Source organism: Podarcis cretensis, assembly GCF_951804945.1.
Source record: "Podarcis cretensis genome assembly, chromosome: 3".
NCBI lineage: Eukaryota > Metazoa > Chordata > Lepidosauria > Squamata > Lacertidae > Podarcis > Podarcis cretensis.
In genome coordinates this window covers 97,549,446-97,561,393 of record NC_137172.1, presented here as the reverse complement: position 1 = coordinate 97,561,393, position 11,948 = coordinate 97,549,446, and the positions used below count along the sequence as shown (strand labels likewise).

Sequence of the window (11,948 nt, the reverse complement as noted above, 5' to 3'; positions counted from 1 at the left end):
GTGAGGAGCACATATGGGTCATCAACTTGGGAAGGTAGCCCATCTAGAAGAAACGACCGTAAACCTGAACTGCCTTGTGGGATATCTTCAGGAGAAGAAAAGTCTACACAAATCCCTAAGGCGGTTGGATGGCACCTTGTACACCTCCTTCCGGCAACTCCAGCAGCCAAACTGGTGCCAAACGTATTGCTCTGCTTTCCTTCGGACCACATCAGCGAGGCTTGTCATCCGGGCAGGCCAGGTGCTCCATACACACTGCCCAGGGGAAACAAAGAATGTGCCTATTACCTTTCTCCATCTCGGGTTTCCAGATGTTGTTGTACTACAAACCCCAACCATCCCTAGCCAGCAGGGACCAGCACTCGGAGATGACGGGAGTTGTAGTCCAAAGCCACCTGTGTACTTACAGCAGGCTAGTTTCTACTCACACTCATCCTACCTATCTTGGCCAGGGAGGACACAATCTCTCCTCGCACTGCCGCACAACCCACCCAGAGGCGCTTTTTCGCACCGGGTGAAGAAACCGCGCTCCAGCTCCTGGAGCGCCATCCGGAGGCCTATCCCGACCACAGGGCGCTGTGAGGGGCTGCTACCCGCCCCCCCCCAGCCAGCCCTCTTCTCCGGGGGCGCTTCTCCTTCCCAAGCCGGAGAAAGGAGACCCCCACCACGCCAAGCCTCCGCCCCGTCGGAGCGACGCGCGAACTGGGGAGTCCGGCAGGGGGCGCGTCCTCCCCGCGCGCGCGCGCCGCGCCCCGACTTGAGCGGCGCGCTTCAAAGCCCAGCCGCCGCGGCTGCAAAGCCGCCGGAGCTTAATGGCGTCCTTGCGCTCAGCTTAGCTGCTCCCTTTTCCTTCCTTCCTCCTCCCCTTCCTTCGGGGAGGCGGGCAGCGGGCAGGAGGAGAAGAAGAAAAGGAGCGGCGGGAGAGGGAGAGGCAGAAGCGCCCAGGCGCGCGGGCAAGACTTCGCCGGGGAGGCAGCAGCCGCACACAATGCGCCAAGAGGCAAGACCCGGGCAAGGCAGCGCGGGAGACTGAGGCGCGGCGGTCCAGGCGAGCGGGAGGCGGAGGAGAAGCAGCAGCAGCAGCAGCAGCAGCAGCCGAGCAGGGAAGAGGGAAGAGGCAGCGGCGGCCCCAGTCCGCCCTTCTTTCCTCGCGGCGGCGGCAGGAGGGTAAGGCGGCGCGGCGCGCTCGGCTTTGTGTCTGCTTGCATCCGACGGGGATGGCGCGCTCGCTAGGCCGCTCGCTCGGGGATTGGCGAGGCGGCTCCTTCTCCGAGGCGTCCGCACCGACACGCGCCTTTGTGTTTCCTTCCCGGTGACGAAGATGCGGACATAGGAGCCCCTTCTTAGGGCCCATGCCTCCCTTCGCCCCCCTCCCCCAAATAAAATATTGGAGGGGGCTCCCCCCCCCACAGTTTATGGACATTGCCATTCAAATGGCTTGTGCGCACCGCCACGTCTTGTGATGGATTACGCGGGGCGGATCTTACCTGGTCCCCCATTCCCAATATTTTGTTCAAGTTGGTACCCCTGTGCAGGGTTAGGTTTTAGCCCCACTCCCCCTCCCCCCAAGAGGCTGAGGCGGTGGCGCCTTGGAGAAGTTCACTTTGCCCCCCAGGGCGGCTGGGAATGCGGATTCCAGGTTCTCGCCTGTCCCTCTGGCTGGGTCGGTGGGTGTGCCTCTTGGGTGGGGAGCATCCTTGGCTATTCCCCTCATACTTCTCCACCAGGCAAATGAGCGTAGGAAGTTGAATCGGGCACCTCTTAACGCTTCTTGATTTATAAAGTGCTATATAGGTAGCATCTCCCTGAAACAAACAAACAAAAAATCCACGCAAGTCGTTGTTCGCCAAGAGGCGCAAATTGATTTTGTGTTGGTTATTTATCTCTCTTGGAATTGGTTTTCACGTCGGTTATTTATTTCCCTTAGCTGGCCTGCACGCTGGCCAATAAATGAGGGTGTATGGGGGGAAGACCTGCTTGATTGGCACCCGTGGCAGGTACAGATGGCTGTGGAAGTACTTTATTGCATAGCTATGGGGCATCTTGTGGGTCATTGCATCTGGCTGTTGACCCCAAAGCCTGGTGGTCTGAGCCCACCAAGGCACAGCTGTGGGCAGGATTGCAAGGGGTTGGACTAGATGACCCTTGGGATCCCTTCCGACTCTACGATTCTTTGTACGCACACAATTTAATATAATCATGGGCTTCTTTCCTGCTGTCCTCCTGCCGCATTTGGCATACATCCTGACGTGACTCTCCATTTATAAAGCCCTCTGCGCCCATGGGACACTTTTTGTTTTTTTGTTTAGTTTCCCCCACCCTGCCCGAGCCAGGGTAGAAGCAGGTTTGTAGAGACAGTACAAAAAGGCAGAGAGATGCAGCCAGCATCCACAGTCTCCACTGACATTAATACTCAGGCAGCCTTGGAATCCCTTCGCATGGAGAAGCAGCAGCAGGGAGAGCAATCTCCCAACTTAATCCTTTCCACTGGCAGATTTTCTGCAGGGGGAAAAAGGGTGAGATCTGACAACCTTTGGCCGCACTTGAAGGTCTGAGTATGTGGGGAGGGCTGCCAGAACAGAGGGGAAAGCGTTGGGAGAGTATTTAAGAAGCTTTCAGAGGATTTAGGCCTGGGATGGTGCTATGTGTGTATGGATGGATGGATGTGATTATAACGCCCAGATTCCCCTTTGCTGGTTCTCTGATTTGTTGAGACGTATTATATCCCCCGAAGGGACACGGGTGGTGCTGTGGGTTAAACCACAGAGCCTAGGACTTGCCGATCAGAGGGTCAGCGGTTCGAATCCCCGCGACGGGGTGAGCTCCCGTTGCTCGGTCCCTGCTCCTGCCAACCTAGCAGTTCGAAAGCACATCAATGTGCAAGTAGATAAATAGGCACTGCTCCGGTGGGAAGGTAAACGGCGTTTGCATGTGCTGCTCTGGTTTGCCAGAAGTGGCTTAGTCATGCTGGCCACATGACCCAGAAGCTGTATGCTGGCTCCCTCGGCCAATAAAGCGAGATTGTGCACCGCAACCCCAAAGTCGGTCACGACTGGACCTAATGGTCAGGGGTCCCTTTACCTTTACCTATTATGTCCCCCGGGAAGGTCAAGGCTGTAAGGCTGCGATGGGGAACTTGTGGGTCCCCCAGATGGGTTTTTTAGGACTCCTAATTTCCATCATTCGAGAGCATTAGCCATTCTGCCTGGGGCTGATGGGAGTTGAACTCCAACAGCATCTGGAAGGTGGTAGGTTCTCCATCCCTGCTGTTGGGTAATTGACTTTATTCTTATACCTGTGGACATTTTCAGATGAGCTGTCTCTTCAGGATACATTGTTGGGAGCAGCTGCACCTGTAGTCACTTCGTCCATCTCACGCTTATTGGTTCTGCCTTGTGTTGCAAGAGGAAAGCCATTATCCAGTGGAGGCTTCCATTAGAGCAGGGTTTCCCACATTTGGCTCTCCACCTGCTTTTGGACTACACTTCCCATTATACTTGACCAGTGGTCCTGCTTAGCTAGGGATGATGGGAGTGGTAGTCCAAAAGCAGCTGGAGACACCCAAGTTTGGGAAGCACTGGTTTGCATACACTGGTGAGGTGCTTCCACCTCTTTCCTGAACCCATTGGGCTCACCACTTCTTGTTATGGAGATCTTCTGTGTCAAATCACTGCAATCACTCCATCAAGAAAAGCGCTGGCATTGCTGCTGGCTATTGCCACCTGAAGTCATTGTGGTTGTCTGTGCAACCCTATAACCAGGAAGGCCTTGGGCAAGGTTGCTTGGAAGATGGGTGGGGGAGAGAAAGTGGCCTGCTCGCATGTGTGAACCAGTTCCTTGTGATCATAAGGAACCAGATGGTGGAGCTTGCCTGGACCAATTCATGGACTACATAAGGGGGCAATCTAGTTTATGGAGTACCTGGTTCACAATCCGGGAACGCTTTGTACCTCCTGTTCACATGTTTAGCAAACGTCCTGATGATAATACAGTGGTGCCTTGCAAGACGAAAAGAATCCGTTCCGCGAGTCTCTTCGTCTAGCGGTTTTTTCGTCTTGCGAAGCAAGCCCATTGATGGCTTAGCGGATTAGCGCTATTAGCGGCTTTTAGCGGCTTAGCGGATAAGCGGCTTAGCGGCTTAGAAAAAGGGGGGGGGGAAGGAAAAAAAACCCCGCAGGAACTCGCAAGACATTTTCGTCTTGCGAAGCAAGCCCATAGGAAATTCGTTTTGCGAAGCACCTCCAAAACGGAAAACTCTTTCGTCTAGCGAGTTTTCCGTCTTGCGAGGCATTCGTCTTGCGGGGCACCACTGTAATAATAATAATTCTTTTGCAACACATTCTTTGGGCACTTCACAAGTGGGTTTTTCAAAATGCAAGTGTGGAAGTGTTGAGGCTTAGAGTGCAAGCGCCTTTCTCCCATTCCCTCTGTCCGCTGGAGGAGCCAGAGTTGCATGAATGTCAAGTCTGTCTGTCTCTCTTGTGTTGCTACTGGCAGATGCCTTGCTCTTGGAAGTTCAGATCTGCTAAAATGGCTGAAAGGTGGTGAGTTCCTAAAATTAGCCTCAGAAGAAGCAACAGAATTGTGCAAATACCAAGTGTTGTTGTTGTTGTTTAGTCGTTTAGTCATGTCCAACTCTTCATGACCCCATGGACCAGAGCATGCCAGGCACTCCTGTCTTCCACTGCCTCCTGCAGTTTGGTCAAACTCATGCTGGTAGCTTTGAGAACACTGTCCAACCATCTCGTCTTCTGTCGCCCCCTTCTCCTTGTGCCCTCCATCTTTCCCAACATCAGGGTCTTTTCCAGGGAGTCTTATCTTCTCATGAGGTGACCAAAGTATTGGAATCTCAGTTTCAGGATCTGTCCTTCAGGGAGCACTCAGGGCTGATTTCCTTAAGAATGGAGAGGTTTGATCTTCTTGCAGTCCATGGGACTCTCAAGAGTCTCCTCCAGCACCATAATTCAAAAGCATCAATTCTTTGGCGATCAGCCTTCTTTATGGTCCAGCTCTCACTTCCATACATCACTACTGGGAAGACCATAGCTTTAACTATATAGACCTTTGTCGGCAAGGTGATGTCTCTGCTTTTTAAGATGCTGTCTAGGTTTGTCATTGCTTTTCTCCCAAGAAGCAGGCGTCTTTTAATTTCGTGACTGCTGTCACCATCTGCAGTGATCATGGAGCCCAAGAAAGTAAAATCTCTCACTGCCTCCATTTCTTCCCCTTCTATTTGCCAGGAGGTGATGGGCCCAGTGGCCATGATCTTCGTTTTTTGATGTTGAGCTTCAAACCATATTTTGTGCTCTCCTCTTTAACCCTCATTAAAAGGTTCTTTAATTCCTCCTCACTTTCTGCCATCAATGTTGTGTCATCTGCATATCTGAGGTTGTTGATATTTCTTCCGGCAATCTTAATCTGAAAAATACCAAGTATAGGAGGAACTATATGTTGCATTCTGCCACTTCGAGACCGCAGAACTGCACAGAGGCCTCCTTACATGTTTTCTAAAGGAGCTCCGGTCATCTCATCCATAGGCTGGCTTGGCGAATATTCCACTCCCTCCAACTCTGCTGCCTGGAGAGGCTCATGTGCTATTCTTGGTATGTTTTTTAAAGCGAGCCTTGCTAAAGCTGCTGGCAGGAAACCCACACAAATTGACTCAGGATACTCATCATTTGCTGCAGGGAAACATAAAGGAGATAGATGGGGGCAGGGAGGGGGAATAGTACCCTCAAGTATGCTGTCAACGCAGCGTAGCTGGGCATTTATCCATAACCTTGCTTCACAATAAAGAGGCTCAGAGTGAGATCGAAGTGTAAAAAATAGAACACAGAGAAAGAAAGGCAATAAGTATTGTTTGGCCGAGTCATTCAGAATTGCTGTATGCAAGCTTTCAGCTAACGCAGGTTTCATCCCTGTGTAAATCAAAATTTAGGAATATATGTGTATGTGTTGCATCGTGTCTGGGCTGTACTTATTTACTTATAAACTTATTTATAAGCTGTCTTTATGGGCATACTCCTTACAAGGCGGCTTACCTATCATAAAAACACAATACCTTTTAAAGCCAAACTAGACCGTTTTAAATGCTAGCAGCACAAAATTACCCGAAACATAGACCAGTTAAAAATAAATGGAACAGCAGTATGAATTCCAGAAGCTAAAAAAGCTATGCATTCCAAAAGAGCTATTTAATTTTAGCTCCTAAAATTAAGGCCTAAATTTAAGAACTGGTTGGGTTTTTTTAAGCCTGTAGATTTTAAAATTTGCAAAGTTGAAGCCACCTGCAGTTGGGGATGAAATCTGGAATTTTAATTTTTGAGTAACTGCAACGGATGAATTAACTGGGTGGCTTATCATAAGGGATTCCATCCTTTGCTAACTAAACACTGACAGCATGAGAACTTCTCGGTTGTTGCTGTTTTGCCTGCATTTTCCATAATTCATTGGAGTTCTCTGCGTCCTTCCCATCTTGGCTTATATTTTGGGGCAGATTTCATTAATGTCATGAGTCACCCCAGGCTATTTCAAATCTAGTTACATCATAGGAATCTTATTTTATTCCAGCAGATCTTCCGGTCTAATTATATGAGCCTCCCTCGCTGACCTTTGACCTCTTCACATCCTTCAGAATTCTTGTTCTCTTCTGCTCTCCGGCCATTTCTTCTCTGTAGCAGCACACCAAGCCTTTATGGGGAGTTATGAGGATCCTATAGTTTCTCTTCAAGAGATCTCTCCATCCTCTTACCTTTTTTGCTTGTCAGTTTAAACATGAATATCTACTGAGGGTTTCCTTATTATCTATAAGAGGGGAAATAATAATAATAATAGTAATAATAATAATAATAATAATAATAATAATCTGGCTGGGTTTCCCAGAAACAGAAGGGGGGGGAGTTGAGTGAGATGGAAGGAACATTGCTGTAAATATTTACAGCACCATGGAGTTAAATCTACAAAAGATGGAGCCCTTACAAAGGCTTGCTCTTGGCCTGTTGTGCAAAATTATCTGCAGTTACTCAGCACAACAGTGGAATAGCTATACCTTCCAGCACAGGGGTCGAAACAGCTCTTTTATAGAGAGGAAAAATAATGAGAGAGAGAGAGAGAGAGAGAGAGAGAGAGAGCATCCTGTAGTGTAAGCTAATTGAAAATAAAGGCTAACAACTTTCTCTTCTTCTTTTGCCCTGGGAAAGTTCCTTTGCCTATTTACAGCTGCCCGACAGGCAGAAATATAGCAGATGAAGCTTTTCCTGCCATGAAGACGAATGGATGGCTAAAGCTGCACCTGCTACATTTCTGCATGCCAGGTAGGTGTTAAAGACCCAGGAGTCCTGCCAGGAAACATTTGGCAACCTTAGCTGGGGTGGAGTGGGGGTGGGAATAGTACTAATTGTGCTGCTTATGCTGGTGTGATCTCAATGTCTTTTTTCCTTTTCTTTAATGGGGCACCAGTGTTTAGTTAATTGTACCCTTAGGTCAGGGGTCAGCAAACTTTTTCAGCAGGGGGCCGGTCCAATGTCCCTCAGACCTTGTGGGGGGCCGGACTATATTTGGGGGGGGGGATGAATTCCTATGCCCCACAAATAACCCAGAGATGCATTTTAAATAAAAGCACACATTCTACTCATGTAAAATCACGCTGATTCCCGGACCGTCCGTGGGCCAGATTTAGAAGGCGATTGGGCCGGATCTGGCCCCCGGGCCTTAGTTTGCATACCCATGCCTTAGGTATAGTGTCCATTTCATCAGCAGCCCTCAACTTCACACTGTAATTCTGAATCACAAAGGAGAAACTGGCTATTTTGAGGGGGTTGGGAATAGTGTTAGAAACTCCTAGGCGCCAAATGGCTCCTTAAACCAGGGTTGCAGTCGCCAAAACGGAATGTCCATTTGCCATTTTGGGGCAAGACAGCTCTAAAGTCTTATTTTTCAAATGATGTACTGACTCTGATTATCAGTTAAACATGTGGCTAGTGCAGAAGACAACCTTGAGCTTGGTTACGAACTTTGAGAAGAAAAGTCACTTGATCCAGGGACAGTCCACATAGATATTGGCCTATTCCTGCCTCTTTTTCTTCATGGTGACACGGACCATTCATAACATAAGAATATTCTGCACAACTGTGAGCAGGGCAGTGGGGTAGGGTAAGTGGAGACAAGCTACAACAATTAGCTATAACGTTGTTCCCTGCACAGAAAAAGCGAAGTTTGGTTCCTGAAATTCATTCCGATTCTGAAGGTAAAATATAACTGATAGAATTCTGCAGGATGTGAAATTAGTGTGTGGAAACAGTCAAGATCCAATGATCCCCAGGCATGCACCTCCAGATGGCGTAGATGTCAGGCGCCATCTTGGCACCCAGGAATCTTCACTTGGTCGCAAGTGGCCAATAAAGGTAAAGGGACCCCTGACCATTAGGTCCAGTCGTGGCTGACTCTGGGGTTGCGGTGCTCATCTCGCTTTATTGGCCGAGGGAGCCGGCGTTCAGCTTCCGGGTCATGTGGCCAGCATGACTAAGCTGCTTCAGAGCAGCACATGGAAACGCTGTTTACCTTCCCACCAGAGTGGTACCTATTTATCTACTTGCACTTTGTCATGCTTTCGAACTGCTAGGTTGGCAGGAGCTGGGACTGAGCAACGGGAGCTCACCTCGTCGCGGGGATTCGAACCGCCAACCTTCTGATTGGCAAGTCCTAGGCTCCATGGTTTAACCCACAGCGCCACCCTTAAGTGGCCAATAGCCAGGTGCAAAAAGCGCCTGGCACCTGGCTGATTTTGAACACTGGTTGGGAAGGCCCTCCAACACCCAAGTGTGCATCTGTTGAGCAGAAGTTACTTTGTTCTGTTTTAAGGACTACGTTATCTAACACCACTCACCATGCAGATAAGTAGCTAGCATAAAGCACAGCATGGGCATGGCTTTATAGAAAAGGCTGCTGGTATCCCTGCCTCAACAATTTTTCAGAATTCTTTGACACTGTCAGAACACATGGAGGAAGTCACCCATTGGACTTCCAAAAAGGTTTCAACATTTCTCTTCTTTAGCTCTTGGGTAAATTTAGCAGACGGGGAGGGGGTGGGGTGGGAGGGTGGATTCTCGTGTGGTTCAGGAATCGATTAAAGAAAGCAAAGAATCTATGTGACATTTTAACAAATAGCAAGTTTACTGTGTCATTAGCTTTCATGGACTGAAGTCTACTTCATCAGATAGGTGAAAGGGTTATCTTAAGAGGCGCATTTATACATGGGTGGAAGAAACAGTGAAGGTCAGATGGCAGCGGAATGGATAAAAGGTAAAGGTAAAGGTACCCCTGCCCGTACGGGCCAGTCTTGACAGACTCTGGGGTTGTGCGCCCATCTCACTCAAGAGGCCAGGGGCCAGCGCTGTCCGGAGACACTTCCGGGTCACGTGGCCAACGTGACATCGCTGCTCTGGCGAGCCAGAGCCGCACACGGAAACGCTGTTTACCTTCCCGCTAGTAAGCGGTCCCTATTTATCTACTTGAACCCGGGGGTGCTTTCGAACTGCTAGGTTGGCAGGCGCTGGGACCGAGCAGCGGGAGCGCACCCCGCCGCGGGGATTCGAACCGCCGACCTTTCGATCGGCAGGCCCTAGGCGCTGAGGCTTTTACCCACAGCGCCACCCGCGTCCCTGTTAGCGGAATGGATAGTGAAAGGCAATTTAATTATGTAGAGTAAGTTAAGGGAGGGATTCACAACAACAGTAGCTAGTGAAAACTAAATAATCTTAGATTTTCTAGGTTGCTTGGCACTAAATTTGTAAGCTTTTGAACTCAGGAGATCTGGGCCTCAGGGATCTATCCATTCTTAAAAATGCCTGGAAGTTAAATGTTTTGAGAATGCTTGGCCACATGTTTCTGTCCAGGGTAACTCCAACAGCAGAGATGTCAGCGGATATCGGTCTTGTGGCTATCCCTCCAAATATTTTAGGGAAATGTTTTAGGGGACCGTCATCTTGACACATTTCCCCAGTTGGTGCAGATGATGACTTCTTGCTGTTGGTGTCTGTTGGTGTTGCAGAATGTGTTGAACTCTCAGTGCAATTCATTCCGCATAGCTCTGAGGCATAGTTTGTGGAAATGTTTCGGCAGTGCGTTTAAAGGGCTGTTTGTTCAGAGTTCCACTCAGCACCAATGGCCTGTGCCCCCACCCTCAATTTAAGGAAGGTGGAATGTTGTTTTAGCCTAACTTCGATGCCGTCACTCGCCGACACGCCTCAGGTTATTTTACGAGCAGATTGCCATCCTGTGTAATATAGAACATCCATCCATCTTTGTTTTGGCTGCTCGTACTTCTGGACTGCCCGTTAAATGCAGAGGCCAGCTTCTCCAGCATAGTTTGGTTCAGGAAAAAGACTGACCTACACCTCTGAGAACACCTGAGTAGTGTTTCAGAAATGCTGCTTTATTGCTTTGGCAGCACATATACTAAAATTGGAACAATACAGAGAAGATTAGCATGGCCCCTGAGCTGAAGTAAACTGCTTTTTATGGAAGGTATGTGGCATTTTTGCTTTGCAGTACTTTGGGGGGAAATGTTCAAGTGCCACCAATTAAATAGGACTATTCTTGGATTTTCCAAAATGAACTGGTTTGAAAATTCTATCTGTTTACTAGAACTTACAGTACAGTATCATTCCTAGATTTTTATAGGGAGGTAAAAGGAAGCTGCAGTCAGAGTTCTTTTTATCTATTTAGGTCTTTCGGCGCATTATGTTCCAGACATTTAAAAAACAATTGCAACCATAAATGGCTCAGTTGCTCCCTCGAAAGCCTCTAGATAATGTCTCATTTGGGAGCTGCCCATGTAATCCACTCTTGCTGTCTTCTCCAGAAGGATGTGAAAGAGGAAGAAATAAAGCAGCATATTAGCAGGATATCTCCAAACTCCAGTACACTAAAGCAGAACACTAGGTCTTTTTGGGTCCAGACTTTTGAGAAATAGGAACTCCAGCCCAGGTAGACATTTAGCTAATATTTTGAAAGGGTAGCTTTTGGAGGTATGAGCTTTCAACAGAAAACTGCACTCAAAATAATATCCTTTAAATTCTGCTCCAATTTCTAGATAGCTTTCCGCCGCTCATGTGGGAATTCTTTGAACCTGAGGTGCAAAACTCTCATCTGAGGCGTGTTTCACGCATGAGTCACATGCATCCCTTGATCTTTCTGCCAGCTCTCATTTGATTGACTGTTAAATGTGTCAGCTACTAAAAAGCCCTCTGTTTGTGATGGCAACTCTTTGCTGCCTGTGGTGATGGTCCATTATGAAGTCTGACAGTCATGAAGTAGGGAAGAGCATGTATGGATGGATGGATGGATCAGCCTGGAGATAGGTGTGACTCCAGCTAGATATCCAACTTTTAGAAAATACTTCCGTCTCAGCTACTTAGCTCCTGGCTGTCACATATGTCTATGGGTTAGACTCAATCTGGTTCTCTGTGCTCAGTGACGTTGTGTCAGGAGCAACTCGAACCGTGGCTTGGAGTATCTTCCCACAGCCGTGGTTGTACTGCTCTAGCACATTTTTGTTTGCTCGGACTCCAAGATTTGACTTCTGGCTAAAGTGTCTCCCTCGCCCCACTAAAAAACACCTCCCACAGCTGACCACTGTCTCATTCCATGACCCAACTACTGACCTCTGGTTCCCATCTCCTGATTTCCCTCTGACAGCTGGTTGTGGCTTAGCTGTGATACAGAGCTGGGTACAGTGTGGTGGTTCTTAACACACACACTGAGAACTGAGTATTTCCAGAGCCATACTTGACCTTGGATAAGCTGGCAGCACAAATGAACATTGAATTGGGTACCACATAGCAAGGGGCTCTTGGGCAAGCTGTGTACAGCAGCTTGCAAGTGATGTGCAGGTGTCCTGGCATGTGCTTTTCCTACCATTAAAGGCTTTCCAGTGTGGAGAGCCTGTG

General features: G+C 48.7%; 1 protein-coding gene across 1 annotated transcript in view; it reads left to right on the top strand.

Annotated features, from left to right (window-relative positions):
- Positions 1-861: 861 nt before the first annotated feature.
- RNF144A (ring finger protein 144A) overlaps positions 862-11,948 on the top strand; it is a 63,035-nt gene continuing 51,948 nt past the window's right edge. Inside the window, exon 1 of the mRNA XM_079970161.1 lies at positions 862-1,167. The gene's annotated coding sequence lies outside the window, so the exon portion shown is untranslated. The remainder of the gene's footprint in view (positions 1,168-11,948) is intronic.